Raw genomic sequence first — 17283 nt, forward strand, 5'->3', positions numbered from 1 at the left:
AGGCTGCGATAGTGAGAGGCCCGCGCACCGCGATGAAGAGTGGCCCCCACTTGCCGCAACTAGAGAAAGCCCTCGCACAGAAACGAAGACCCAACACAGTCAAAAATAAAAATAAATAAATAAATTTAAAAAAAAAGTTTAAAAAAGACAGATCAGTTTGGCTACAATATGCAAAAATTTTGAAAATCGATGAGGCTGGAGGCAGACAACTCATTAGCTACCACTTTTTGAGACAAACAGGACGACAAGGGAAAAGGATTTACAGTCAAGGAAAGAAAGTAAAGCTACAGCTAAGGGGTTAACTGTACTATTTGATGACAGATTGGATGGAGGTCAGAATACATAGTCTGGGGTGTGAGGCTGGGGTCTTCTATTGTGTTTCCCAGAAGAGCGGCTTGATAGGACAACAATAGCAGCTAATATTTACTAAATGCATTTGGGCACCAGCCACTCTGCTCATCACTGCGCATGCATTGCCCTCTCTTCTCAGCGGTCACAGTTATCCTTTCTGCTCTGCTGGCAGAAAGCCAGCTCTATTTAGGAACTAGTTTTTTGTGTATCTTTAAGGGGCTTCCCTACCCCCAGGGGTAGATGCTCATCAGTCTATGCCAGCCATTATAATTTCATTTCCCTTATCAGTGATTTGTTACACATGGTCAAGTATTAGAAAAACAAGACAAAGAGGAAAGTCTAGTGAGAGGCCTCTGGGATTGTTTTCCTCATAATTAAAAAAGGAGAAATAAAATAGGGACTTGCTTGTTCCTGCCTTTGACACTGCCACGTGAGGCCTCTATGTTAGGACCTACTTGTATTCTTTTTGTGCCCCAAAGGGGAAAGTCAAGAGACTCCCAGAGAGAGTGACCAGGAGCCCTCACATCATGGAGCTGAGGAGGTAACCAACTCTGATAGCGCCGACCTTGGGACTTCCTGTTATGCGAGGTAGCGAATTATTCTCGCTGTTGAAGCCACTTTTCATTTATTCAGTGACTTGCACCTAAAGGATCCTCGCTGATACACCTGTTTTAGTGTTATTATCTATGTTTGAAGGAGGTAGGAGAAGGAGTGAGGGGATAGCCCAAGCTCCGCAGATCTACCAGCAAGAGTAGGAGATCCTCTCACGACCTTGGTGGTCACCCCCGTGGAAGTACTAGCAGCTTAAATGCCAGTATTTGGGAAAATAATCTGCTTTTTTCACTTTCTTTTTTCCTGAGACCCGACCTCAGGCTTTCACAGTCTCAAGTTTTCTTCTCATTTGTAAGACATCCTTTGTTTCTGGGGATTTTAAAGTCACAGCTTTTTTCCTCACTTCTTGCTCTGGCCCTTAAGTATTTCATTAGCTCCATTCACCACATTAGATGAAGAGTGTCTTTAGCTCCGAATGATTATTAGTGGCTGTTCAAGAACTGACAATAAAAAGTCAACATTTCGGACTTCCCTGGTGGCCCAGTGGTTGAGTCCGCCTGCCAATGCAAGGGACACAGGTTCAATCCCTGGTCCGGGAAGATGCCCCATGTCTCGGAGCAACTAAGCCCATGCGCCATAACTACTGAGCCTGCTCTCTAGAGCCCACGAGCCACAACTCCTGAGCCCATGTGCTGCAACTACTGAGGGCTGTGCACTTAGAACCTGTGCTCCGCAACAAGAGAAGCCACCACAATGAGAAGCCCGCGCACTGCAACAAAGAGTAGCCCCCGCTCGCCACAACTAGAAAAAGCCTGCACACAGCAACCAAGACCCAAAGCAACCAAAAAAGAAAAAAAAAAAAATTCAACCTTTCACTAGTGACTGGCGTGCAATGGTGTATAATTTTGTGACACCTAACAGGGTTCTATGCTCTGTAGATCACAGGACTGGGAATGGCTGTTACTATGGCTGCAGATTTTTCAAGGACGGTATTCTTTTGAACAGAAGACCCTGCAAACAAATTCTCAGATTCTGTCTTTTGTTTCCAGTCTCATTTGTGGCTCAGGTGAAACTATTTTTTCCAACAGGATAAAACTGTTTAGAAGTTTTTTTCCTTCAATAAATACAACCGTAAATAGTATAACCTTTAGAAAATGCTCTCTTTTCATTTTAACTTTAGAGTAGTTATCTAATGAAGGCAAGATATTCCTGAAGGATAGGCAAAACTGGGAAAATTGTGTGTTCCAAACCAAAAAAGAAATCACAGAATGTTAACCAAATCTTAACTTGAACCAAATCTTATTTTGCTAAGTCTTCTTTTTTAGTTCTAAATTGAGTATTAAAGCATAGAGCACAATGACATCAATACATTCTCTTAGCATAATGCTATGTATCCCAAAATGAAGCATGGTATTAAATACGAATTCCTCCACTTGGGGTTTGCATCCCATGTTTTCTCAAAGACTTTCCTCAAACACCCCCTCTCCTGCTTCAACCAATTCTCAGTTCTTGATGGAATATTACCATCAGCATACAAACAAGCACTAATACTGGTTTTTTTCAAATCAAATCAAATAAAACCTCCCATGACTTTGACCTGAATCATCTTCCCACCACTCTTCCATTCCTTCCCAATTCATTGTACGTTTTCTTGACAAATATAGAGTCATGTCAATATGATCTTCTACATCCAGTCCAATCAAGTTTCCACCCCTTCTATTCCAGAAAAAGATCTTGTCAGGGTCACACACACACAAATTTATCCAGTGGTCACCGTTCTTTCCTTAACCAGACCTTTCCATTGCTTTCAACATAACTGCTCACTTTTCTTCACAAAACTCTCTCATCTCTTAATGTCTAGGACCCCATGTGCTTGTAACTGAGTGCCTGCATTGTTAGCTGCTTCATCACAGTCTCCTTCGCTGGTCCTTTTCTCCTCCTCCACCACTAAATGTCCTGGGCTCTCTAGGTGACATTTTTTCAAGCCTATGGCTTGAAATAGAACTTGTCCGCTATCACTTCCACATCTGTACCTTAAGATTCAAACATGCCCTAGAACTCCAGAATCATATACCCAACACCCTGCTGGATATTTGTCCACAGGTTTTTTAAAAAGCATTTTAAAATTAACACAGCCAAAATAGTACTCTTGATTCTCCATAGAACTCAATTACCAAACTCTTTTCTCACATTAACTGTTCTGAATAAATAACACTATCCAATTTTTTAAGCCAAACTTTCAGGGATTTTTCCTTATTTCTCACTGTCCATCAGAATCCCCACTCCCAAATGTACACATATAAATTATCCACGTATCATGTAAAATTTGCCTTCAAAACATATCCTAAATTTATCTTCTTGTTTTCCATTTCTACTGTTTAAACCATCATTGCTCAGATTATTCACAGCACTTTAGCTAGTCTCCCTGCTTCCATTCTTCTCCCTACACAATAGTTTTCTGTTTGTTTTTCCTTATTAACTTTATTGAAGTGTGACTTACATGCAATAAAAAAGCACCTATTTTAAGTTTGCAGTTTGATGAGCTTGTCAAATGTATACACCCATATGATCATCAACCCCATCAGGATACAGAATATTTCCATCACCCCCCAAATTTTCCTTGTATCCATTTGCATTTTACCCACCCTCACCTCTGGCCTAGGCAACAACTGATATGTTATCAGTTGTTGCCTAGGCCAGAGATTACTATAGATTAGGTTTACCTCTTCTGTAATAGTATATACATGGGTTCATATGGTATGTGTTCTTTTGTGTCCTAGGTAGCTCAGCACATTTTTTGAGATTCGTCAATGCTGTGTGTCTAGTAGTTTGTTTCTTTTTATGGTTTGGCTATACCACAATTTGTTTAAGAAAATATCAAAGAAAATCTTTGTGATCTTAGAGGATAAAACTACTAAATAGGCTATAATAAAAAATTAACACCATCAGTTCATCATGATGAACTGCCCAAAATTAATGTATTAAATAACTTAGAGCCCAGGGAGATGATGCTAGGAAATCTACCAAATAAACCATCTAGTCTAAAAATCATATAATCATGAGGAAGTATACTTATAAGCCCATTCTTCAATGGGGAAGTACTAAGGTTCAGTAATTAAACATAAGAAGTACATAAATAGTGAGTTTGGGGGAAAAGAGATTGTTTTCTGGGATAATCACACATAGGTGACAAGCTAAAAATGGCATAAAGTCCATTGAAATTGGTTACATAAAATTACAAGGTATCTGAGGCATCTGCATTCGAGACAATATTCTCCTCCAGTTAAGGTATGGAAAATTAGACATAGGGCATTTCCAAGTAATGTAGTCAATACTACTGTAGTATTAAGTGGACAGGAAGTCCTGCTTTTAAACTGAAATTGTTCCTATTAGCTTTAATAACTGATGTGAGCACTTTTAAAGTCTGGATAGCCATTAAGGATTCATTTCCACAATATGCCTCCATTTAATGTGAAATCAGATGGAAGGTGTCCCAAACAACTGTTCAGTTTCTTTTTTTTCAGTTATTCATTAATTAATTTTATTTTTTGTTCCACCTGTTGAATGTGCTCTTTAAAAAGACTTTGTATGTTCCATTGTTCAGTGAATTATTCTATAAATTTCAGGTATGTCCTGCTGGTTGATATTTTATTCACATCTTTTATATCCTTAGTAATTTTCTGCAGAAATTTCAACTATAATGTGGATTTGTCTCATTTTGTTTGCAGATTTTTTGCAGTTTTTGCTTCATAGATTTATGAATCTCTGGTACTAGGTTCACAGGGATTCAGAATTGACACTTTTATTTTTATGAAATTCCCCTTCTCATCTTTGTCAATATTCCTGGTTGTGAGGACTTCTCTGTATATTTTCCCATTCTCTTACTGTTGGACTATCTGTAACTCCATATTTAAAATGCACTTCCTCCAGATGATATAAAATTGGATTTAGCTCTTAAATCCAGTGTAATATTCTTTGGCTTTTTTTAAGAAAGTTTAGAGCATTTATAATTAATCTAATGATTTACATGGTTGTTTCTAAGTGTACCATCCAGCTATTTGTTTTCAATTTGTCCCATACGTATACTTTTTTGAGTTTTATGGTTTTATTAACACGAATACAATGTGCACACAAGCTGCCTCTTCATTTTCTTCGCTGTGCAGCCTGGCATTGGGATTAGTACTGACAGCCAGCTAGGCTGCTTTTTCCACAATGGCTCTGTGGTTCTTAGAGGAGACGATGTGAGAAATCACAGCCCAGTAATATATGTTCCAGATCAGCAGCATTTCAAGCTCCTTGACATTGTGGACAGAAACTTTCAGAAGTCACTGGTCAGCAAGTGCTTTGTTTTCTTGTTGTTCCAGTAACCAAAGTTGGACATCAAAATCTGGCCCCTGAATCTCCTGCACACCCTATTGTCATGACCCTGGGCTTCTGCCAGTTCTTAATTATGACATATCGGTCTGACTGGTGCTGGATGGATTTGTTGGTTCTCTTTTTGAACTTTGGCTTCATGAGAGGTCTGAGGGTGGCCATGTTGCTGAGGAGGACGTGTCCCATATATTTTTTGTTCTCCGTCCCTGCATTTTTTATGACTATTTAAATATTTTCAATATTCAATTTTTCTTTACCATGGTCTTACTAGCTATAACTTTTACGTTTATGCAGTAGGAGCTCTAGGGTTTGCAATATGCATCTTATCACAGTCTTTCTTCAAGTAATATTATGCCTCTTGAGTTTTAATGTAAGAAATGTATAACAGTATATTTCTATTATGCCCTCCTCTTATTTATACTTTTATTGTCAAATAATCTACATCTTCATATGTCATAAACCCCACAAATATATTATTTTATAATTTAAACAATAAAATACACTTTAAAGAAATTTTAAAATGAAGGAATTTTTAAAAAATTTACCTACATAGTGACTATTCACAGTATTTTTTATTTCTTAGTAAAACTCTGGTTTACTCTTTCTTCAGCCTGAAGAAATTTACTATAAATTTTCTTCTTGTGCAGATCTTTGGGTGATGAGTTCTCCAAGGTTTTCTTTTCCTGAACATATTTTTATTTTAGCTTCATTTCTGAAGAATATTTTTTCTGGATATAGAATTTTAGGTTGACAGACCTTTTTTCAACATTTTAAAGATGTTGTTCCAAAATATTCTGGTTTGCATTGTTTCCGATAAAAAGTCAACAACTTTCTTATGGTTATTCCCCTGCATTTAATCTCTCTTTTCTCTGACTGCTTTTAAAATTTTCTCTTTAACAATGATTTTATAAAATTTGAATTATGTGCCTTTGCTTTTCTTTTTCTTGATTAGAATTTTTTGAGCTTCTAGGACATGCAGCCTTATAATTTTGAACAAATTTGGAAAATATTAGCCATTATTTATTCAATTCCTGTAAACCTCCTTCCTGGAACTCTAATAACACTATTGTTAGAGTTCTTAGTACCATCCCATATTTCACCAAAGCTAAATATATCTGTATGGATAATTTCTATTGTTATGTCTTTAAGCTCACTGATATGTTTTCTGTGGTGTTTAATCTGCACATAACGTATTTTGGGTTCTAGACATTCTATTTTGTTCCTTTTAATATATGGAATTTCTTCCTCACTATGTTCATGTTTACATCAACACTTGAATGATCTGGACATTTCCCTTTTCCCAGTGCTGAGGCACCTGAATTAAAGTTCAGGGGTCACCTAGGTAAAGTACAGGGGAATTACTGTTATACATTTGTCACAGTGAAAAATGATCTTTCATCATAGGCCTCTCTTCCAGTCAATGGGTTCATGGTCTGAGAATCAGATCACATCTGGAATCTAGGGGGAAAAAATTGTGGGCAGCTTTTTAATGGGCAGCTTCCCTCTGCTTCCTTATCATTTATTTTTATTTATTTTGATTGTACATATTATGCAAAATGCTTGCTTGCTGCATATTCAGATTTCTGTAAGGACTAACATATCCTGTTAACCATTTCTATATCTCACTGTGAGTCAAGCTTCCTCATCTGCCACACAGATCTTGTTGCTCGTTGTGATCATTGCACTTACCTTGCTTTTGATTGCTAAGCACTACCATCTCCGCTTTGTTATTTTGAGATGCAATCAAATTAATTGCTATCAGGATTCCCAGTCCTAAAACAGCATCTTTTACTGTCATTCATAGCCTAGAGAGAACAGCCATCCCTGAGCTCCTAAACAATTTTTGTTCCCCTTTCACCAGTTACTTGCTTAGTACTGTCACCTGGCATGTCCTCTAGGCCTTCGCATGAAATACTGTCAGCTGTTTATCCAGCTTTATGTAATATATCCTACCTACCTCTCTTTCGGAATCCTTTTTCCATCATCAGCCCTGATAACTCCGACATTCCTACCTAATTTATTTTGTGTCACTATTTTTTTTTTACATGTTTCTAATAGCTATCCTAGGAGAGAATAGCATGATCTCCCACTGTAGATGCCAGAGTGTTAAATTCTATTTCACAGGACTATCTCCCATATTGATAAACTCCCCCATCCCCAACTTTCTTTTTTGTTCTGTTCCCCCTCATTCAGCATCCTCAACATATACAATCCTGTGCATCTACTCTTGTCTCCTCATGCTATATTGGTACATATTAGCCAAATCCTGCAGCAACGGCAGCACATAGTTTTCCTCATTCCTTAGCAAGCCTAATAGTTCTCCATATGGATGTTCTGGGATTTGTGCTGGTACTATCTTAGATCGGGTTTCCTGAAAATGGGGCTTTTTAATGGGAAAGTTAATGGACAATGCTCTTAGGAAGTTCACCTGGAAGAATGTGAGAAAGGCAGAATCTGGCAGAAGGAGAAGCTGAATCACAATGTACAGTTGACCCTCGAACAATGAGAGAGTTGTTGAACAACCCTCCACACAGTTGAAGATCTGAGTATAACTTATAATTGGCCCTCCTTCTATGTGGTTCCTCCTTATACACAGTTCTGCATCCATGGATTCAGCAACTGCAGATCGTATAGTACTGTAGTACAGTAATGACCTATTTCTGGATCTCAGTGCTGGTTACACAGTATGTTTAGTGTAAGAAAATCCACTGAGTTTTAAATTAACAATAGATGGAAATTAATGCAGCATATTGTAATTCAGTGAGTTTTTTTTATGGGTTAGAGGTTTAGAAAACAGTTTTTAAAAATCTTTATTAAAAGATACTTTTCAGAGCCAATTATTTTCAGAAAAAAAAAGTTTTCTTAAATGAAAATAAAGATGAAAAGACAAAACTTTAAATACTCTAAAAAATTTCCCCAGAGTTGGATTTTTTCAGTTTATATAATGCAATCTGCTTAAGCTGATCTATTCTAAACAGTCTTTCACCACTGTGACAGTCCAAAGTTAACAACTTTTATTTATATATGTAAGGTCCTTCCAGGGTACATTTGAATCATCAAAGACAGACAAAGATGTGTTTAATTTCATTGAAGTCTATTTGGTTAAATTTTCTCTCTTTGAACATCAGTAGAGCCATGTGTGATATCTAATGGAAAATATTTCAGATTATTTGCTTAAGCAGATGGTCATGTGTGAGTCTATCGTCTATTATTTATATTTTAAAGTCATTTAATTTTAGAACTATATAATTTTGTTCTCTATTTTCTTCCTTCCTTCTTAGGTGTACACCTAATACATAGATGGATTACAAAAGTATAGGAACTAGAATGTTTATAACATCACTGTTTATAATAGGCCAAAACTGCCAACTACACTATTAATGCGTATCAGCACTAGAATGGATAAATAAACTGTGGTATATGTCCATAATCGTAGTATGTAACAATGAGAATAAAAATCAAAATCCACGTACAACAATATAAATGAAACTCACAGACATATCAATTGAAAGAAGTTCAATTATTCATGAAATACTCATGAATTCAAAGTTCAATTATTCATGGCTGAATAATATTCTGATGTGTGTGTGTGTGTATCAAAATTTGTTTATCCATTTAGCTGTCAACACTTAGGTTGTTTCCATGTCTTGATTATGAAGTAATGCTGCAATGACCATGACACTGCAGATGTCTCTTCAACATAATGATTTTGTTCTCTTTGGATATACACCCAGAAATGGAATGGCTGGATCATATGGCAGTTCTATTTTTAATTACTTGAGGAACCTCCAAACTGTTTTTCATAGTGACTATATTAAAACACTTCCTGATGTGAAATTCCTATACACTAGCAATGAAAGATCAGAAAGAGAAATTAAGGAAACAATCCCATTTACCATTGCGACAAAAAGAATAAAATACCCAGGAATAAATACCTAAGGAGGCAAAAGACCTGTACTCAGAAAACTATAAGATACTGATGAAAGAAATCAAAAATGACACAAACAGAAGGAGAGATATACCATGTTCTTGGATTGGAAGAATCAATATTGTGATAATAACTATACTACTAAAAGCAATCTACAGATTCAATGCAATCCCTATCAAATTACCAGTGGCATTTTTCACAGAATTAGAACAAAAAATTTTACAATTTGTATGGAAACACAAAAGACCCTGAATAGCCAAAGCAATCTTGAAAAAGAAGAAACGGAGCTGGAGGAATCAGACTCCCTGACTTCAGACTATACTACAAAGCTACAGTAATCAAGAGAATATGGTACTGGCACAAAAACAGAAACATAGATCAATGGAACAAGATAGAAAGCCCAGAAATAAACCCACACACCTATGGTCAACTAATCTATGACAAAGGAGGCAAAGATATACAATGGAGAAAAGACAGTGTCTTCAATAAGTGGTGCTGGGAAAACTGGACAGCTACATGTAAAAGAATGAAATTACAACACTCCCTAACACCATACACAAAAATGAACTCAAAATGGATTCGAGACCTAAATGTAAGACCGCACACTATAAAACTCTTAGAGGAAAACATAGGAAGAACACTCTTTGACATAAATCACAGCAAGATCTTTTTTGATCCACCTCCTAGAGTAATGGAAATACAAACAAAAATAAACAAATGGGACCTAACGAAACTTCAAAGCTTTTGCACAGCAAAGGAAACCATAAACAAGACGAAAAGACAACCCTCAGAATGGGAGAAAATATTTGCAAACGAATCAACGGACAAAGGATTAATCTCCAAAATATATAAACAGCTCATGCAGCTCAATATTAAAGAAACAAACAACCCAATCCAAAAATGGGCAGAAGACCTAAATAGACATTTCTCCAAAGAACACATACAGATGGCCAAGAAGCACATGAAAAGATGCTCAACATCACTAATTATTAGAGAAATGCAAATCAAAACTACAATGAGGTATCACCTCACACCAGTTAGAATGGGCATCATCAGAAAATCTACAAACAACAAACGCTGGAGAGGGTGTGGAGAAAAGGGAACCCTCTTGCACTGTTGGTGGGAATGTAAATTGATACAGCCACTATGGAGAACAATATGGAGGTTCCTTAAAAAACTAAAAATAGAATTACCATATGACCCGGCAATCCCACTACTGGGCATATACCCAGAGAAAACCGTAATTCAAAAAGACGCAGGCACCCCAATGGTCATTGCAGCACTATTTACAATAGCCAGGTCATGGAAGCAACCCAGATGCCCATCGACAGATGAATGGATAAAGAAGATGTGGCACATATATACAATGGAATATTACTCAGCCATAAAAAGAAATGAAATGGAGGTATTTGTAATGAGGTGGATGGAGTTAGAGTCTGTCATACAGAGTGAAGTAAGTCAGAAAGAGAAAAACAAATACAGTATGCTAACACATATATATGGAATCTAAGGAAAAAAAAAAAAAAGGCCATGAAGAAGCTAGTGGCAAGACAGGAATAAAGACACAGACCTACTAGAGAATGGACTTGAGGATATGGGGAGCGGGTGGGTGAGATGTGACAGGGTGCGGGAGTGTCATGGACATATATACACTACCAAATGTAAAATAGATAGCTAGTGGGAAGCAGCCGCATAGCACAGGGAGATCAGCTCGGTGCTTTGTGACCACCTAGAGGGGTGGGATGGGGAGGGTGGGAGGGAGGGAGATGCAAGAGGGAAGAGATATGGGAACATATTGTATATGTATAACTGATTTACTTGGTTATAAAGCAGAAGCTAACACACCATTGTAAGGCAATTATACTTCAATAAAGATGTTAAAAAAAAAAAAAAACCAAAAACACACATGCACCCCAATGTTCATTGCAGCACTATTTACAATAGCCAGGTCATGGAAGCAACCCAGATGCCCATCGACGGACGAATGCATAAAGAAGATGTGGTACATATATACAATGGAATATTACTCACCCATAAAAAGGAACGAAATTGAGTCATTTGTTGAGACGTGGAGGGATCTAGAGACTGTCATACAGAGTGAAGTAAGTCAGAAAGAGAAAAACAAATATCGTATATTAACGCATGTATGTGGAACCTAGAAAAATGGTACAGATGAGCCGGTTTGCAGGGCAGAAGTTGAGACACAGATGTAGAGAACAGACGTATGGACACCAAGGGGGGAAAACTGTGGTGGGGTGGGGATGGTGGTGTGCTGAATTGGGCGATTGGGATTGACATGTATACACTGATTTGTATAAAATTGATGACTAATAAGAACCTGCAGTATAAAAAAACAAACAAAACAACTAATACTAAACTTTCATTGGGTTAACTGTATGGAAGTATGTTAATATAAATGTTTCAGACATTACGTGAAATTTCTAAAAATCTTGTATGTTCTGGTATAATGTCATAATTCATAATTCTAGTTATTACTTTAAAACTTATATCTCAGAAAAAACTAAATTTCCTTATCAATTGCACTATTATGAAGTTTCATCAAATCTTTAACCATGGTCCTTTTGAAGTCTTTTGTCAGTTACAGACACTTCTGGGTGTACTCTGATGCTTTTGCAAATATGTTCCTATAAAAGGGTTTCATCTCCAAGGAATTCATAGAAAAGACTCTGACAAGTACAGGTTTCTGATAACTGACTGTACTGCTGAACTGAATGAATAAGCATTTTCAGAACTCTAATGAAAAACTGATGAACTCATAAAAGTGTTAACAAAAGATCAAGATGAAAAAGAAAATTAATTACATGGGACTGAGTGAACTGATGAGGATGATTATAATTTTAGTGATTTTCTGCTTCAAATTAAAAAAAAAATCCCCACAAGGACTCAGAGGCAAAGAATATAGAAATCAATTTTCACTGCAAAGTAAAGGAGCTGTTACAGTGGAGGATTGATTACTGGACTGAATGTCAATATTATGACATAGTATGAGTGTGTTTCGTGTTTGGTAATTGCAATCATTGTTGCTTTTGTTGTGGTCATCCATTTACAATGCTTGGTGTCAGTCTATTTATCTCTTGTCAATAAAATACAGTGTGCCTGTGTGAAAAAAAAAAAAAAAAAAGGCGAACTCATAGAAACCGAGAGTAGAAAAGTGGTTGCCAGTGGCTGGTGGTGGGGGAAATAGGGAGAGGTTGGTAAAAGTAAAAGGGTATAAATTTTCAGCTATGAGATGAATAAGGCCTGAGGATCTGATGTAAAACGTGGTGACTCTAGTTAATAGCACTGTATAGTGTAATTGAAATTTGCTGAGAGTACAGCTTAAATGTTCTCCCACATACAGAAAAGGTAAATATGTGAGGTGATGGATATGGTAATTAACTCACTGGGGGAATCATTCCACAATGTATATGTATATCAAATCAGCACGTATGCTTTAAGTATCTTACGATTTTATTTGTCAACTAGACCTCCTTAAGGCTGAGGTGGAAAAAAAGAACAGACACACGGGAGGAAGCCACAGGTGAGTGGGGGAGGAGCCTTCCAGGCAGAGTCCAAAGGTGCTCAAGGTAGAGGCCTAGAGGGTTTTGAGATAAGACGTGAGAGATAACGAAGGCATCAGCCATGCAAAGAGCCAGGGCAGAGGGCCCTGGGCAGAGGGAACAGCGTGAGGTGTGTTCAAGGAACAGAGAGGGTCCAACCAGGAGAGCAGCGTGGGCAGCTCTTGGTGGGGATCCTCCTCTGCCCTCTCCCCTTGGGCGGAAAGACTCGCTCCCTCTCCAGAGTGTCCTCACTGACGGAGCTCCAGCCACATTAAATAACAGTTAGTCTAGTAAGAAAGACAGTAGTTTAATATCCCCAGCAACCGCTCAGTGCCTGGAGCTTAGTAGGTGTCTGTAAGATGAGTGTTTGTTGACTGACTGACTGATGGACTGACTGGTAGACGACAGGCTACTTCTATCTGACTACAGACAGCCTAAGAGGAATAATGTCTGGCTCTAGCTTTACTCTCTGCTCTTGATATTTTCCCTTGTGAGAGCCTATTCCCCTGAGGCACAAAGCAGCCAAGACACCAGCATATTCCTCCCTTTGAGCGTCCTGCCCGTGGCTGGAGGAAAGGCAGCAGGTGTACGCACTCCTGTGTGGAGTTTCTCTCCTGCCCAAGCGGCAGTCATGACCCCACCTCAGTCCTGCCCTTGTTCCAGGGTTTTCTGCCTTTTCCGGTCCTACCAGCCCTCAAACCGCCAGCTCCTGCCCCTTCCCTGCCTCTTACTGGTGACCAGCTTTTACTGCACAGAGGAGGCCGAAGCCACTGGAGGGAAGCCCACAGCCCCTCTCCCGCCCCCTCCTCTGCGCTCTGCCTCAGTCCCCTCTCCCTCTGGTACCGGAGAGGGACCTCCGGCCCGGGTCCCCATCTCCTCTCTCAGTGCTTAACACACCAGCAACTCTCCCCTCTCCACTGCAACCTTCCACCGCCACACAAACATGGTCTTATTTCTTCTCTTTAAAGGACAACGACCCTCTCCTAGCCCACTTCCCTCCCAGCTGTTGCCCCATTTCTCCTCCCCTTTGCAGCCCCGTCCTCGAAAAGCTGCGTGTAATTCTGTGAGAGAACGAAACCGCCCGCCTCGGCCCGGCACGACGATGACCACTTGCCTGAGGCGTCTCACAACAGGAGGTCCCGACACGGAACTCGGTGCTGCCGAGGAAAACTAACCAGCAGGACTCGGGAGGGGCCAGAAGACGGCGGAGACGACCAACCTCGCAGAGCCCTTCGCACTGGAATCCATCTTGGCTGAGAGATGCACGCGCCACCCGGAAGGACCCTGAGGCCGACTACAGGCCAAGCGAGGTGATGGGCCGGAGGCAACCCGGAAACTAACCCCGTTACCGTGAAGCCCGAGACTGCGAGGCACGTGGCAGAGCAGTCCGCCTGGGTTCCCTAACCCTGCTGCTCTCCGCCCGGGCGCTCCTTCCCAATAAAGCCTCTTGCTGTGTCAGCAATTAAAAAAAAAAAAAAAAAAGTCACAAGACCTATATAAATTATTTAGAGTTAAGCATATGTAAAAGTAAATATAACAAACTGAGTATGACCAATTAAACTCTGCCCAACCCAAGGATTAAAAAAAGACTGTTCTTACTTTATGAGAACAGACCCTCTTCTTAAGTAGCAGATCAGAAAGTGAGAGTGAATCAAAGAAACACAGCATTTGAAAAGTCAGCTAGTCCAAGCCTCTTGATCACGCATACAGAAGCTGAAGCCCACATAGGTTGAGTTACTTGGTAAAGGGCCCAATGTCCTGACTCAAGGACTAGCATTTTTCACTAATTCATAAGACACAATCAAACTCAGTACCTTGGAAAGAGATGGGAAAAAATGAAGAAATCAATCATAGAGTTACTCATCTTTAAGTAGAGAAATAGCCATGACAAAATTACAGGTATTGAGGGAAAATTGAAGTGCAGAGTTTAAAATGTCAATAATCCACAGGGAAACGGGAGACTATTTAAAATATTAATATTAAATCCCTATCTAAAAGACATTAAAAGATCTCCAATCAAAATGTTAATTTTAGAATAGATATGGTATGATACAATTTATAAATCAAAAATACTTAGAAGAAACACAATCTGGTTAACAGGTTAAGTCACAAGGCAATTGCAGGAGAAAAAGAGTATCTTTCTCGAAATGTCCATCAATAGGGGAATAATTATATTATGATTTGTCACTAGAAGTAAATAAATAACATTGGCCTAAAAAATGGGATAGACCTACAGCAAAGATTTATACTAAATCTCTATATTAAAGACATCAAAATATCTCCAATCAAAATGTTAATTTTAGAATGGATATGGTATGATATAATTTATAAATAAAAAATCTCTGTAAAGCTATAAATCACATATAAAGCACCTACATATGTAAATTCATGGACCAAAAGTCTTGAAATCAGACAGCTAGTGATCAATAATCTCTACAAAAGGAAATAGTCTTGACAGTGGGGTTGGGGGGTTATGAAGGGAGAATTTTATTGTACTTTTATACATTGTACCCTTTAACATAATTGTTTTTTTAATTAATTTATTGATTTTTGGCTGCTTTGGGTCTTTGTTGCTGCTAGCGGGCATTCTCTAGTTGCAGTGAGCGGGGGCTACTCTTCACTGTGGTGCACGGGCTTCCCATTGCAGTGGCTTCTCTTGTTGCAGAGCACAAGCTCTAGGCATGCAGGCTTCAGTAGTTATGGCACGGGGGCTCAGTAGTTTTGGCATGGGGGTTCTAGAGCGCAGGCTCAGTAGCTGTGGTGCACGGGCTTAGTTGCTCTGCGGCATGTGGGATCTTCCCAGACCAGGGCTCGAACCCATGTCCCCTGCATTTGCAGGCAGATTCTTAACCACTGCGCCACCAGGGAAGCCCAATAATTCAGTTTTTTTATAAAGAGAATATTCCTAATATTATTCCTAATTTTTAAAAATATATAGTTGGATAACACTATGAAAAATTAACTGATATATTTTTTATTATTTCTCTTTGCTCCCTGGATTTTTTTCCCCCATCCAGTCAGCTAGGCACTCTGAGTTCACTGCATTAGGAAGGTAAAGACTCAGCAGAAATGAGGGAGAAAAAAAGAAACTTCTCAGCTTTGGAATGTTAAAAACGGAGGCCACAGTAGAACAGGTGAGAATTCTGTGAACAAAATATACATCTCATCTCAAATGTAAAAAGTATTCTCTGCACTAGGAGGCAGGAGAGGGAGGGAGGGAAGGACTGAAGGAGGGAGATCAGTGTGGCCAGGGACATGGAAACTGTGCTTGAGGACAACATGCCCAGGAAGAGTATCAGAATCTGGAGGAGATCCAGCCTGCACGTGATCATTGCCTCCAGCCAGCACCCCCATCTCAGACCTCGGGCAATTCACAGAGTGAGTGGGAGTAAGTCAGGAGGGCCACGCACATAGTCTGTGTGGCAAGGGTTGTGGCCATTCCCTATTTGTGAGAAGTCCCCAGCAGTTTTCAGGCCTCCTTCTGGAAAATGCTGGTGGACGTCCCTAGTGCTTATGTGAAAGCTTGTTCACGAACCCTGAAAGATACAGATGTAGATGACTGATAGATAGATGCATAGATAGATAAATGTAATTAAATGAAACATCCAGGAAAGGTTTGGAAAATGCCCTTTATTGCCTATGATATTTAGACTGTCATATGATGTTAGACTGAGTGCTGGGCCCTTCATCCTCCTTCAGACCACTGGCACTCTGTCTGCTACTACTATCCCGAGGGTCCTTTCTTCTCCCTGGAAGGGATAAAACAAATGAGGCAGAACAGGAAGAGACAAGAAGCACTATAAGCTCTGCTGGTCGGGGTTACCCTCCAGCGTTGCCTTAAAGCTCAGAGCCACACACACCACAGTGAGCTTGGCTCCAGATCAACTACCGCACAACGAAGCTTCTGGAACATTTCCATATCTCGGGGGACCTCATTTCCACCTGACTCCCTTTCACATTTCCCTTTGTCCCAGAAGGCTAGGTACACTGGTCAGGGTGAGATCTCAGCTCAGGCCACAGGCTCTCAGACCTCAAACTTCTGCTCCTGCGGGGCCCCCTGTCCTCTCTTCAGACCACCCCTGGCTCTCTCTGCCGAGAAGGAGCTGCTGGCAGTACGTCCTCTTAAGAGCTGAGGTCCATCATGCAGACCCTGAGAAAACTCCTAGTCAAAACGCTCCACATTCTTGTTTAAGTCAACAGAGGTCAATTCCTTTGGAAGTGCTGGGTGTGTCCCAAGTTGATGCAACTGCAGAGCCATTAGATAAACCAGCACATCTCTGCGGCCCCTTCCCTTACACTCCTCGGGGCCCTCGTGACATAGGCTCAGAAGACTGTGCCAGCCTCAAGCCTTACCTCTTCCAACAGAAGGCCACACCGTCTTCTAGGATCTTGTCCCATGAATCTCAGTTGCTGTGTGGAAATCAAAAGAGAGAAAAACACTTCTTCGCTAAAGAGAATTTCCTGTGGAAGCTGAAAAGCTCAGGATCAATTCCCACTTACAGTCATGACTTTATTATT

The 17283-nt window shown here is 39.6% G+C and overlaps 1 pseudogene; it reads right to left on the minus strand.

Annotated features, from left to right (window-relative positions):
* Positions 1–5000: 5000 nt before the first annotated feature.
* Positions 5001–5439, minus strand: LOC130707138 (60S ribosomal protein L32-like; annotated as a pseudogene).
* Positions 5440–17283: the final 11844 nt, after the last annotated feature.

Source organism: Balaenoptera acutorostrata, chromosome 2 (assembly GCF_949987535.1).
Source record: "Balaenoptera acutorostrata chromosome 2, mBalAcu1.1, whole genome shotgun sequence".
In the NCBI taxonomy this organism is placed as follows: Eukaryota; Metazoa; Chordata; class Mammalia; order Artiodactyla; family Balaenopteridae; genus Balaenoptera; species Balaenoptera acutorostrata.